The sequence below is a fragment of the Saimiri boliviensis genome, chromosome X (genome assembly GCF_048565385.1).
Source record: "Saimiri boliviensis isolate mSaiBol1 chromosome X, mSaiBol1.pri, whole genome shotgun sequence".
NCBI classification, from domain to species: domain Eukaryota; kingdom Metazoa; phylum Chordata; class Mammalia; order Primates; family Cebidae; genus Saimiri; species Saimiri boliviensis.
The window spans coordinates 63,117,743-63,129,728 of NC_133470.1; the positions used below are offsets into that span (position 1 = coordinate 63,117,743).

The following is an 11,986-nucleotide window of genomic DNA, read 5'->3' on the forward strand; positions in this document are numbered from 1 at the left end:
GCAGCTCAAATGACAGTAGAGAGGAGAGATGCTGAAGATGCAGGAGTGAGAATAAAGCAATGTTCTTGAGTAATGGTATAATACAAATATGCTGAATGAATTGAAGCTGTAGAAAAACATATTTTGGCTCAATATTGTAAAGAGGTCTCAAAAGAAGGGGCAAGCTAACTCAAAAAGGAGTTCTCAATTACCAAGTAAACTTGCTCAGAAGTTAAAAGACCATTTGTTGAGTATGTTATCCAGGGACTTGAACTGGGATCACTTTAAAACAATCTATTTGGGATAAGGACTTTTAAGGTCCTCCCATCCTGGAGCTTCTAAATCTATGATCTGTGTCATAGTCAAGAGAGCCATCATTCTGAGAACGTATGTCACAGAGTGAACAGTGACTCTCACAGCTGTGGACAAAGGCTAAAAACAGATCACAAACTTGTAACTCATTCAGTTGGGTGTGGTGGTTGACACCTATAATCCCAGCACTTTGGGTCACTGAGGTGAGCAGATCACTTGAGCCCAGGAGTTTGAGACCAGCCTGGACAACATGGCAAAACCCCATCTCTACAAAAAATACAAAAATTAGCCAGGTATGATGGCCCTGTTCTCAGTTGACCCTTGAGCCTGGAGCAGGAAGTATTTTTAAGGCCAAGAAGGACCTCATGACCTTAAATATCTTCTACAAGCTGCTACCTAATGTTTTAAGTTCCCCCTTAAACCTTTGGTGCCTTTCATTAATGTTTGCTAAAATGCCACTTAATCTAATATGTTGAGCTTGTATCAATTAACTTTATGTTACGTAATTCATATAAGGAACACACCATCCACTCCCACACCACATGAGATCATCTAATCCAACCCTCTTCCCTTAACACAAATCTAAGATCGTCAACCAAATATCCAGATTTTTAACTTTGGTACTTAGTTTCTTGAAGTGCAAAATACAGAAGTTGTACTGAGTAATTCCCCAGATCCCCTTTTCTCATGATATTCTAAAGAGCTTCTGAGCCTGTTTTCCACCTATAAATTAGACACATTGGTGAATCTGTTCTTTTTCCTAACCAAATTATTATAAGGGTCAAATAAAATCATGTTTGTAAAAAGCTTCTAGAAACAATAAAGCACAAAAATAAATTAATTAACTAAAAAAAAAGATTAAAGGTCAGGCTTGGTGGCTCATGCCTGTAATCCCAGCACTTTGGGAGGCTTAGGTGGAATGACTGCTTAAGCCCAGGAGTTCAAGACCAACCTGGCCAACACAGCCAGACACCAACTCTACAAAAAAAAAAAAAAAAAAAAAAAAAAAAGAAAGAAAGAAAGAAAAAAGAAAAAACAAAGAAACAATAAAGTGCTATGCAAATTTAAGAGAATTAAGCTATATGGGTCTTGGTGGGTGCTCTGCCATTAATTAGACATTACCTAAGAAAACTTACTCTACCTCTCTAACATGCCTCAGAGAGTTGGGGTGTAAAGTGGCACACTCATTTGCCAATTGAGACCTTCACAGAATCTCTGTAATAAAAGTGACCTTCAAGTGCAAGTAATCCAAATTCTCATTCCACCCAAGGAGATTCTCAAGTTCAATTCCAAGTGTTCATACAAGCCTCTAGGTGTCACTTCCAAGAGTCATCTTTGGAGAGTCCTTAAAACTGATTCTCTATTAATTAGGACTGCCTTCAAAAACAGCAAAAGACAACGGTCCCTGACCCAATAAGAGATTTGAAAACAGACAGAAGACAACAAAGCAAAGACAAATTCCTTTTTTTGGAGTTCTCCTAAAATCTAAATAGCTCTACTTCCTATGATGCCCGTAATAAGATCTACATTCAGATCCCCCTCTCCATATCTTGGATGTTCTCCTCCAACTTCCTCTCAAAGAGTTGCTCTTAGAATGAAAACAAAACTAACAAAAAGGACAGAATTCTATCTTCTTTGGTTCCAAATACTTTTTCCTTTTCTTTTTGAGATGGAGTCTCACTCTGTCGCCCAGGCTGGAGTGGTTCGATCTCGGCTCCCTGCAACCTCTGCCTCCCAGGTTCCAGTGATTCTCCTGCCCCAGCCTCCCAAGTAGCTGGGATTACAGGTGGTGCTACCACGCCCAGCTAACTTTTGTATTTTTAGTAGAGATGGAGTTTTGCCATGTTGGCCAGGCTGGTCTCAAACCCTTGACCTCAAGTGATTCACCCTCTGCAGTCTCCCAAAGTGCTGGGATTACAGGCCAGCTGGCCCCAAAAACTTTTCTTTGTTTCTCTCTTTTGAGACAGCGTCTTGCTGTGTCTGCTCGGCAGGAGTACAGTGGTGTGATCTTGGCTTACTGCAACCTCCACCTCCCGGGTTCAAGTGATTCTCCTGCTTCATCCTCCTGAGTAGCTGGGATACAGGCATGAACCACCCTGATCAGCTAATTTTTCGTAGAGATGGTGTTTCACCATGTTGGCCAGGCTGGTCTTGAAATTCTGACCTCAAGTAATCTACTTGCCTCGGCCTCCCAGAGTGCAGGGATTACAGACATGAGCCACTGCGCCCAGCCTCAAATACTTTTCTAGTAAGAACATAACCAGTTATACTGAAGGCTTTGAAAGTCTTCAACCAAGAAAAATCCTAAAAAGAATGAGCACCAAGTCTAAAGGAGCTTTCAGGATGGAAAAAGTCCTTCCAAATGGGAAAGGAGGTCAAAGGGATGCTGACATTACTGAAAACAAATGCCTTCCAATGTCATTTTTCTCAAATCAGCTCTCACCTCTGGACTTACCTAAACCAGGAATACAGAACATTATAAATAATGCAGGCTGCTTTTCTAGGAACATTTGGAAGAAATGGTAAGACTAAACACAAAACACATTTTGAATGACATTCCCTACTGATGGGCCCTAGTCTATGCAGATGACATCTATACTTTTCCCACCAGAATTGCAGTTCCAAAGACATCTTTTTTTTTTTTTTTTTTTTTTTCAGAAACTGTGAGATTGAAAGTAATAAGTAGAATATACATACACAAATAGTGAAGACCTAAATAAAAGGAGAAAAATATTAAATTAATGTATGGGAAGACTGTAAAAATGGCAGCTCTCCCAAAATTAATCTACAAATTCAGTGCCATTCCAATTTAAATTCCAATGGTATTTATGAACACTTAACAAACTGTTTCTATAGTTCACATAAAATAACAACTACATGATAATGAGATAAAATTTTGGAAAAAAGAAGAATGAGGGATGTGCCCTGCAACATGAGGTTGTTACTAAAAACTAGGCATGTAGGAAATGACAGCACCCACATTGCCTCATTACAATGAAATAAAAACATAATTCTTTTTGAGAAAAAAGAAAGCTAGAAATCCTTAACATGAAGCATCACACTAAATAACTACTGAGTCAAAGAAGAAATATAAGTTATAATCAAGCATCTTTAGCAAACAACAAAACAAGAATACTACATAGGAAATTCAGCCAATACTATCAATAAATTCTCTTATTATAAAATAATGAAAAAGAATTATTCTTGGCCGGGCACGGTGGCTCAAGCCTGTAATCCCAGCACTTTGGGAGGCCGAGGTGGGTGGATCACAAGGTCAAGAGATCGAGACCATCCTGGTCAACATGGTGAAACCCCGTCTCTACTAAAAATACAAAAAACTAGCTGGGCATGGTGGCGCGTGCTTGTAATCTCAGCTGCTCAGGAGGCTGAGGCAGGAGAATTGCCTGAACCCAGGAGGCGGAGGTTGCGGTGAGCCGAGATCGCGCCATTGCACTCCAGCCTGGGTAACAAGAGCGAAACTCTGTCTCAAAAAAAAAAAAAAAAAGAATTATTCTTAGTAAACATAACAAACATAATGAGAGGAGTGGAAAGGGGCAGAAACAAATATGTGAATTAATAATGGCTCCCAAATCCCAAATTTGATCAAAAATATTAACATGTGCAAGGAAGGCTGGGCACAGTACCTCATACCTGTAATCCCAACACTTTGGGAGGCTGAGGTGGGTAGATCACGAGGCAAGAGTTTGAGACCAGCCTGGCCAACAGAGTGAAATTCCGTCTCTACTAAAAATACAAAAATTAGCCGGCATGGCTGCAGGTGTCTGTAATCTCAGCTACTCGGGAGGCTGAGGCAGGAAAATCGCTTGAACCCAGGAGGTGGAGGTTGCAGCAGTAAGCTGAGACTGCACCACCGCACTCCAGCCTGAGCGACAGAGCAAGACTCCAACTCAAAAAAAAAAAAAAAAAAAAAGTACATATATATATATGTGCAAGAAGATCAACAAATGCCAAAAAGAATAAACTCTGATCAGCTAAAGTGGGCAGATTGCTTGAGCCCGAGAGTTCAAGACCAGCCTGGGCAACATGGCAAAACCCTGTCTATACCCAAAAAAAAAAAAAACAAAACAAAAAGTAGCTGGGCGTGGTGGCATACACCTATAGTCCCAACTACTCGGGAGGCTGATGTGGAAGGATCCCTTGAGCCTGAGAGGTGGGGGTTGCAGTGAGCTGAAATTGTGCCAATGCACTCCAGCCTGGGCAACAGAGCCAAACCCTGTCTTAAAAATAAATGAATAAACTCAAAGACATTCAAATTTACAAATATTCAAAGCCAGACTTCAGAAAGAGAATCTTGAAAACAGCAAGAGAAAAACTCATCACACTTAACTGATCTTCAATAAGATAATCAGCTGACTTCTTATCATAAATCGAGACCAGAAAACAATGGGATAATATATTCAAACTGCTGAAGTAAAAAGAATGTCAACTGCAAATTCTGTATCTAGCAAAACCATCCTTCATAAACAAAAGAGAAATTATGACATTCACAGACTCACAAAAATTAAAAGAATTCAATGCTAGGAGACCCTACAAGCAATACTAAAGGAAGTGATTCTGAGAGAAATGAATAAACACTAGACAGTAACTCAAATGCATGAAAAATAAACAGCATCACTAAAGGTGATTACATAATTATAAAAAATAGAATAGATCTATTTACGTAACACTTTTCTTCATAGATCTATCTTAAAAGACAACTGGATAAAGAAATAATGATAAAATGTGTTGATATGCCTATATTGTATACAGATGTAATTGGTATAGTAATAATAGCACAAAGGAGAGGGAGAAAATGGAAATACAGTGAAGCAAATTTCCTATGCTACTGAAACTAAGTTGATATTAATCTGAAGCCAAATGTTTCAAGGTCAAACGTTAATTGTAACATCAGGGCAAACACTAAAAACGAAAGTAAACACAAAAAATACATTAAAAAATGAGTGGGGGGAGGGAATTAAAATGGTACCCAATAAAATAGTTATTCAGATTAACAAGGCACAAAAAAGGCTGACAGTTAAAAGACTGAAAAAAGACATACCAGGCAAGCAGAAATCAAGGGATACCTGGAGTAGCTTTAATAATGTGACAAAATAAAACAAAAAATAAAATTTGCCAGGCACGGTGGCTCATTCCTGAATCCCAGCACTTTGGGAGGCTGAGGCGGATTCAGCACTTGAGTCTGGGAATTCGAGACCAGCTTGGACAACATGGTAAAACTGTCTCTACAGAAAAATACAAAAAAATTGCTGGGTGTAGTGGCATATGCCTGTAATCCCAACTACTCAGGAGGCTAAGGCACTGAGTTGGAGACATCAATACATTTTCAAAAATAGAACTAGGCAGAAAAACAATAAGAAAATAGAAGACTTAAACAACAGAACCATATCACCTAATACACACACATAGAAAATCCATCCAACAACCACAGTATACACATTATTCTCAAGTGTACATGGAAGCTTCCGCAACACAGACAATATGCTAAGTCATAAAACAAGTCACAGTTTAAAAAATTGAATTCATATAAAGTATTTTCCTCACAATGAAATTAGAAATCAAATTTTAAAAAAGCTATTTGGGGAATTCACAAATATGCAAGACAGGTGCTGTGGCTCACGCCTATAATCTCAACACTTGGGAGGCCAAAGTGGGAGAATTCCTGGAGCCCAGATGTTCAAGATCACTGTGGGAAACATGGTGAGACCCTGTCTCTACCAAAAAAAAAAAAAAAAAAAAAAGATAGATCTAAGTGTGGTGGCACATGCCTGTAGTCCCAGCTAATCAGGAGGCTGAGGCAGGAGGATCACTTGAGCCCAGGAGGTCAAGGCTGCAATGAGCCATGACTGCACCACTGTACTCCAGCCTGAGCAATAGAGTGAGACTCTGTCTCAAAATAAACAGACAAATATGTGTAAATTAAACAAAAAACTTCTAAACAACCAATGGGTTAAAGACGAAATCATGAAAATGATTAGAAAATACTTTGAGATGAGTGAAAATGTAACAAAACATAAAATTTATGGAGTGCAGCAAAAAAACAGTGCTTATAGGGAAAAGTAAAACTGTGATCACCTACATTAAAAATGAAGATCTCGGCCGCGCGCGGTGGCTCAAGCCTGTAATCCCAGTACTTTGGGAGGCCGAGCGGGTGGATCACGAGGTCAAGAGATCGAGACCATCCTGGTCAACATGGTGAAACCCCGTCTCTACTGAAAATACAAAACATTAGCTGGGCATGGTGGCGCATGCCTGTAATCCCAGCTACTCAGGAGGCTGAGGCAGGAGAATTGCCTGAACCCAGGAGGTGGAGGTTGCGGTGAGCCGAGATTGCGCCATTGCACTCCAGCCTGGGTAACAAGAGTGAAACTCTGTCTCAAAAAAAAAAAAAAAAAAAAAGAAGATCTCAGATAAATAATCTAAACTTCCAATTTGAGAAATTAGGAAAAGCTCAAACTAAAAATTGATGAGAGACCAGGCACAGTGGCTCACACCTGTAATTCTAGCACTTCGGGAAGCTGAGGCAGTCGGATTGACTGAGCTCAGGAGTTCAAGACCAGCCTGGGCAACACAGTGAAACACCGTCTCTACTAAAATACAAAATATTAGCCAGGCATGGCTGCGTGTGCCTGAAGTCCCAGATACTTAGGAGGCTGAGGTAGGAGAACTGCTTGAATCCAGGAGACAAAGGCTGCAGACAGCCAAGATCATATCACTGTGCTGCAACCTGGGTGACAGACCGAGACTCTGTCTCCAAAAAAAAAGATTAGGACAAAGAAAATAATAAAAAATTAGAGTAAAAGTAAATAAAAAGGCCAGGTGTGGTGGCTCATGTCTGTAATCCCAGTACTTTCAGAGGCTGAGGTGGGAGGATCACCTGAGGTCAGGAGTTCAAGACCAGCCTGGCTAACATGGTGAAACACCGTCTCTACTATAAATACAAAAAATTAGCCGGGCGTAGTGGCACACACCTGTAATCTCAGCTACTCAGGAGGCTGAGGCAGGAGAATCACTTGAACCTGGGAGGTGGAGGTCACAGTGAGCCAAGATTGCACAATTGCACTCCAGCTTGGGCAATGAGAGTGAAACTCTGTATCAAAAAATAAAAAATAAATAAGCTGGGCATGGTGGCTTATGCCTGTAATCCCAGCACTTTGGGAGGCCAAGGTGGGCGGATAACAAGGTCAGGAGTTCAAGACCAGCCTGGCCAACATGGTGAAACCCCATCTCTACTAAAAATACAAAAAATTAGGGATAGTGGCAGGTACCTGTAATCCCAGATACTCAGGAGGCTGAGGCAGAAGAATCACTTGAACCTGGGAGGTGAAGGTTAGAGTGAGCCAAGACCGCACCACTGCACTCCAGCCTGGGCAACAGAGAGAGACTCCATCTCATAAATAAACACCGAAAAATCAAGGAAAGCAAATGTGGTTCCTTGAAATAATTTTTAAAATGAACAAATCTGTAGCTAGACCAAAGATGAAAAAGACAGAAGACACAAATAGAATCAGAATTAAAAAGACATTATTACCAATGTTATAAGAAAATAAAAAAAATTAGAAAGGAATAACCAAAAATAGTATACCAATTAGATATCTTGTACAAAATGTTTATGTTCCTAGTATGACACAAATGACCAAATCTGACAAAGACAAAAAACCTGAATACTTATAAAAACAGATTGAATAGTTAATATGCGAAATTCCCATAAAGAAACATTCATGAACAGATAACTTCATTGATGATTCTGTCAAACATTTAAGGAATAAACATCAGTTATTTACATAATTTTTCAAAAAAATTTTATAAGAGGAAACACTTCCCCAATTAATTTAATACATGATAGTTACTTATACATGTTATTTATAGAACAAAGATAAAACCTCATGATTGTGTCAACAGACATAAAAAAAGGCATTTGACAAAATTTATTTATAATTTTAAAATCCTCAACAAACTAGGAACAAAGGGAGATACCTATATTTGACAAAGGCTATCTACAAATATAGATATTTGTAGATATCTGTGAACTTGCACAAGTAAAAGGAAAAAAAAAACATACAGCTAACATCATTTAATGGTCAAAATCTATTGCATTACCCTTAGTCAGAAACAAGTAAAGGATGACTGTACTTGCTACTTCTGTACAGGCTTTCACCATTGTGATTAGGCAGGAGAAAGAAATTTTAAAAATCAATGCAATTGGAAAGAAAGTACAACTATCTATATTCACAGGTGACATAAACATAAAAACCCCCAAAAATCCACAAAAAATGCTAATAGTGAAATTATTAGAAAAGCTTTTCCAATGAATTCCGAAAGACTGAAAGATACAAGATCAACAGAAAACTAATTTTATTTTAATATATTAGCAGTGAACAATCCAAAATTAAAGTTAAGAAAATAATTCCATTTTCAATATTATGAAAAATAAAATGAATGGAAAGGTATCTACTGTTAATAGATTAGGAGGATTAATATTGCTAACATGGCAATACTCTACAAATTGATCTACAGATTAAATGCTCTCCTTAGCAAAATCCTGGCAATTTGTAGAAATTTACAAGCTGATCCTAAAATTTATATGGAAACTCAAAGCCTTCAGAATAATCATGAAAAGGCCAAAGCAAATAACAAAGCTGGAGAACTCATACTTCCAGATTTTGAAATTTACTCCAAAGCTACAATAATCAATTCTGTGTGGTATAGGCATAAGGATAGACATAGATATAAATGAAATAAAATTTAGAGTCCAAAATAAACTCTTCTATTTAGAATTAACTGATGTTCAATGAGTGTACCAAGACAATTCAATGGTGAAGTAGCCTTTTCAACAAATGGTGCTAAGAAAACTGGATATCCTATGCAAAAGGAGTAAGTTAGACTTCTTCCGTAAACAATATACAAAAATAAATTCCAAATGAATCACACACCTAAATGTAAGAGCTACAACTTAGGTCAGGTAATGGTTTCTTTGTTATGACACTAAAATCACAAGTAACAACAACAACAAAATAGATAAATTGGATTTCATCAATATCAAAAACTTCAGTGCTGTAAACAATGTCATCAAAAAAGTAGAAAGGCAATACAAAGAATGGAAGAAAATAATTGCAAATCATATACCTAATAATGGTCTGTTATCCAGATTATATAAAGAATTCTGATAACAACATGACACATAACCCAATTCTAATGAGCAAAGGATCTGAATAGACAATTCTCCAAAGATACACAAATGACCACTAAGCAAATGAAAAGTTGCTCAATGCAGAAATACAAGTCAACAGCACAATGAGATATTTCATATCCACTAGATGGCCATAATTTTAAAAGGCAGAAAACAACAAGTGAGAATATGAATAAATGTAATTCCTCATATTGCAGATGAAAATGTAAAATGGTGCAGGCACTTTAATAAAATCTGTTAATTACCCACAACGTTAAACCTAGACATGCCATGACAAAGCAATTATACTCCTTAATGTATACTCAAGAAAAATGAAAACATGCCCGCATACAAAGTTGTACATGTTTTTAGCACCATTCTTAAAAGACAACATCTGTAAATGCAAACATCTATCAAATGATGGATAAACAAAATGAGATATACCCATACAGTGAAAAATTATCAATAAAAAACGGTAATATATACCACAATCTGGATGAATCTCAAAAAAACATGGTAATTAAAAGAAGCCAATAATAACAAGGGTCAAAATTTCCATGATTTATTTGACTGTCCAGAATAGACAAATCCATAGGGACAAAAGGCTAGATTAGTAGTTCGCAGGGTTGGCAAAAGGGAAATGGGGAATAAGTGCTAATGAGGTGATGATGAAAATGTTGTAAACTATAATAGTGGCAATGGTCGCACAACTCTATGAATATACTAAAAGTCACTAAACTTTAAAATGGTGAACTTTATGTTATATGAATTATAACACAAGTTCTTTTTTTACAAAAGAAGGTTATTACCTTATCCAGAGTATATTGCTTAGCAGGATTGCTGAGATAGGCGTTCCTACTCCAAAGCATTTACTCTTATTACAAATCTGAAATACCATTTGTTAACTGTAAAACCATTGGCAAGTTGGCCCCAAGTAATGTTTACACTATGTTGACCATGAATGAAGGTTGAGGATTTGTACAAGCACCTAAATGCTCAATACATGTAGATACAAAATAAAAACAAATAAGCAAATGTTGGGGAAAGTAAAGGAATACCACATGGCAATTAGTACTATAAGTGAAACATTTTCATCCAACAGAACATGTAAGTTTACCAGTGACGCCATGAAGTCAAAAGACCCCATAATACTGTTGGGTTAAATAATAATCTAATAGAAGAGTGGCAGAGGTAAGACTGCAAAAACGAGCCACTAAAGAAACTAAAAACTAGATAAAGTTACCTTACATTCAACCATCGGTAGTGAAAAATCTTAGCAGAACCACATCTATAATACATAGGGCTTACTGACTCAACTAGATAATATATTTTTCATTAAAAGATTTGAAAATATAACAATATCTACCAGTACAAAGCAGTAGAAAATATATTTTCTTACTGGCGGATAAACCCCAAAATCTACCAAAATACTGTCTTTTTGGTGACTATGGTTTAAATTAATACTACTTAATAAAGGACAGCTGCCGGGCACTGTGGTCCACACTTGTAATCCCAGCACTTTGGGAGGCCCAGGCAGGTGGATCATGAGGTCAAGAGATCAAATCTATCCTGGCCAACATGATAAAACCCTGTCTCTTTAAAAAAAAAAAAAAAAAAAAAAGTAAAAAAAAAAAAATTATATAAATAAATAAATAAAGGACAGCAAGATAGAAGCAATGACTGCACACCATGATAAAATTTTGGAATATGTTTCTTGTTAAAGTAGCTAAGTCAAACATTGCAGTATGACAAATCATGGGCCTGTGCTTGCATAATATGGTAAGTAACAGTATCTCAAGAACCATTTAACCTATGGTTAGCAGCTCTTAGTAGCTAACATTTCATTAAAAGCTAAGATTTTACTAACAGACAAAATTCCAAACAGCCAACTGGAATGGCAAAGGGTTAAGTGGTTAATACTATTAGAATGCACCCCCTCTAAATAGCAACATTGAATTAAAGATAAACAATGAAGTTACATATGTAAAACACTAACATGTGCTGAACCACCAGGTGACAACACTAAAGCACACTACCTAAATAAATTTTGCCATAAAAAAACCTATTTTTGAAATCAAAAATGAGATGGGAATGAAAATACTGTGAAGTATACTATAGGAGTTGCTAGAGAACACCAGCAAAACTAACCATCACTCATTACTACATCATATTTACGGACCCTAGATGACCATTTAAAAAAAAACAAAATTAAAAACCTTGGAAGACAGAGGACAACTATATGACAAGTACATTGATACATATGTTTTTCAGTACACAACAGGACTTACCACAGGCCATGTGCTTACTGAGGTACATTTAACAAAAGTCAACTGAACTTACTGAAATAAAAGTACAACACGTAGGTCAGGTGCAGTAATTCCAGCACTTTGGGAGGCTAAGGTGGGAAGACCAGTTGAGCGCAGGACTTTGAGACCAGCTTGGGTCACATAGCGAGACGCTGTCTCAGATAAAATAATAAAATAAAATAGCTGGGCTAGTGGTGCACAC

At 37.3% G+C, this 11,986-nt stretch overlaps 1 long non-coding RNA gene across 3 annotated transcripts in view; it reads right to left on the reverse strand.

The window, feature by feature from the left end:
• The window catches only part of LOC141582867 (uncharacterized), a 91,886-nt gene that overhangs the window by 19,455 nt on the left and 60,445 nt on the right, over nucleotides 1–11,986 (reverse strand). The window lies entirely within an intron of this gene.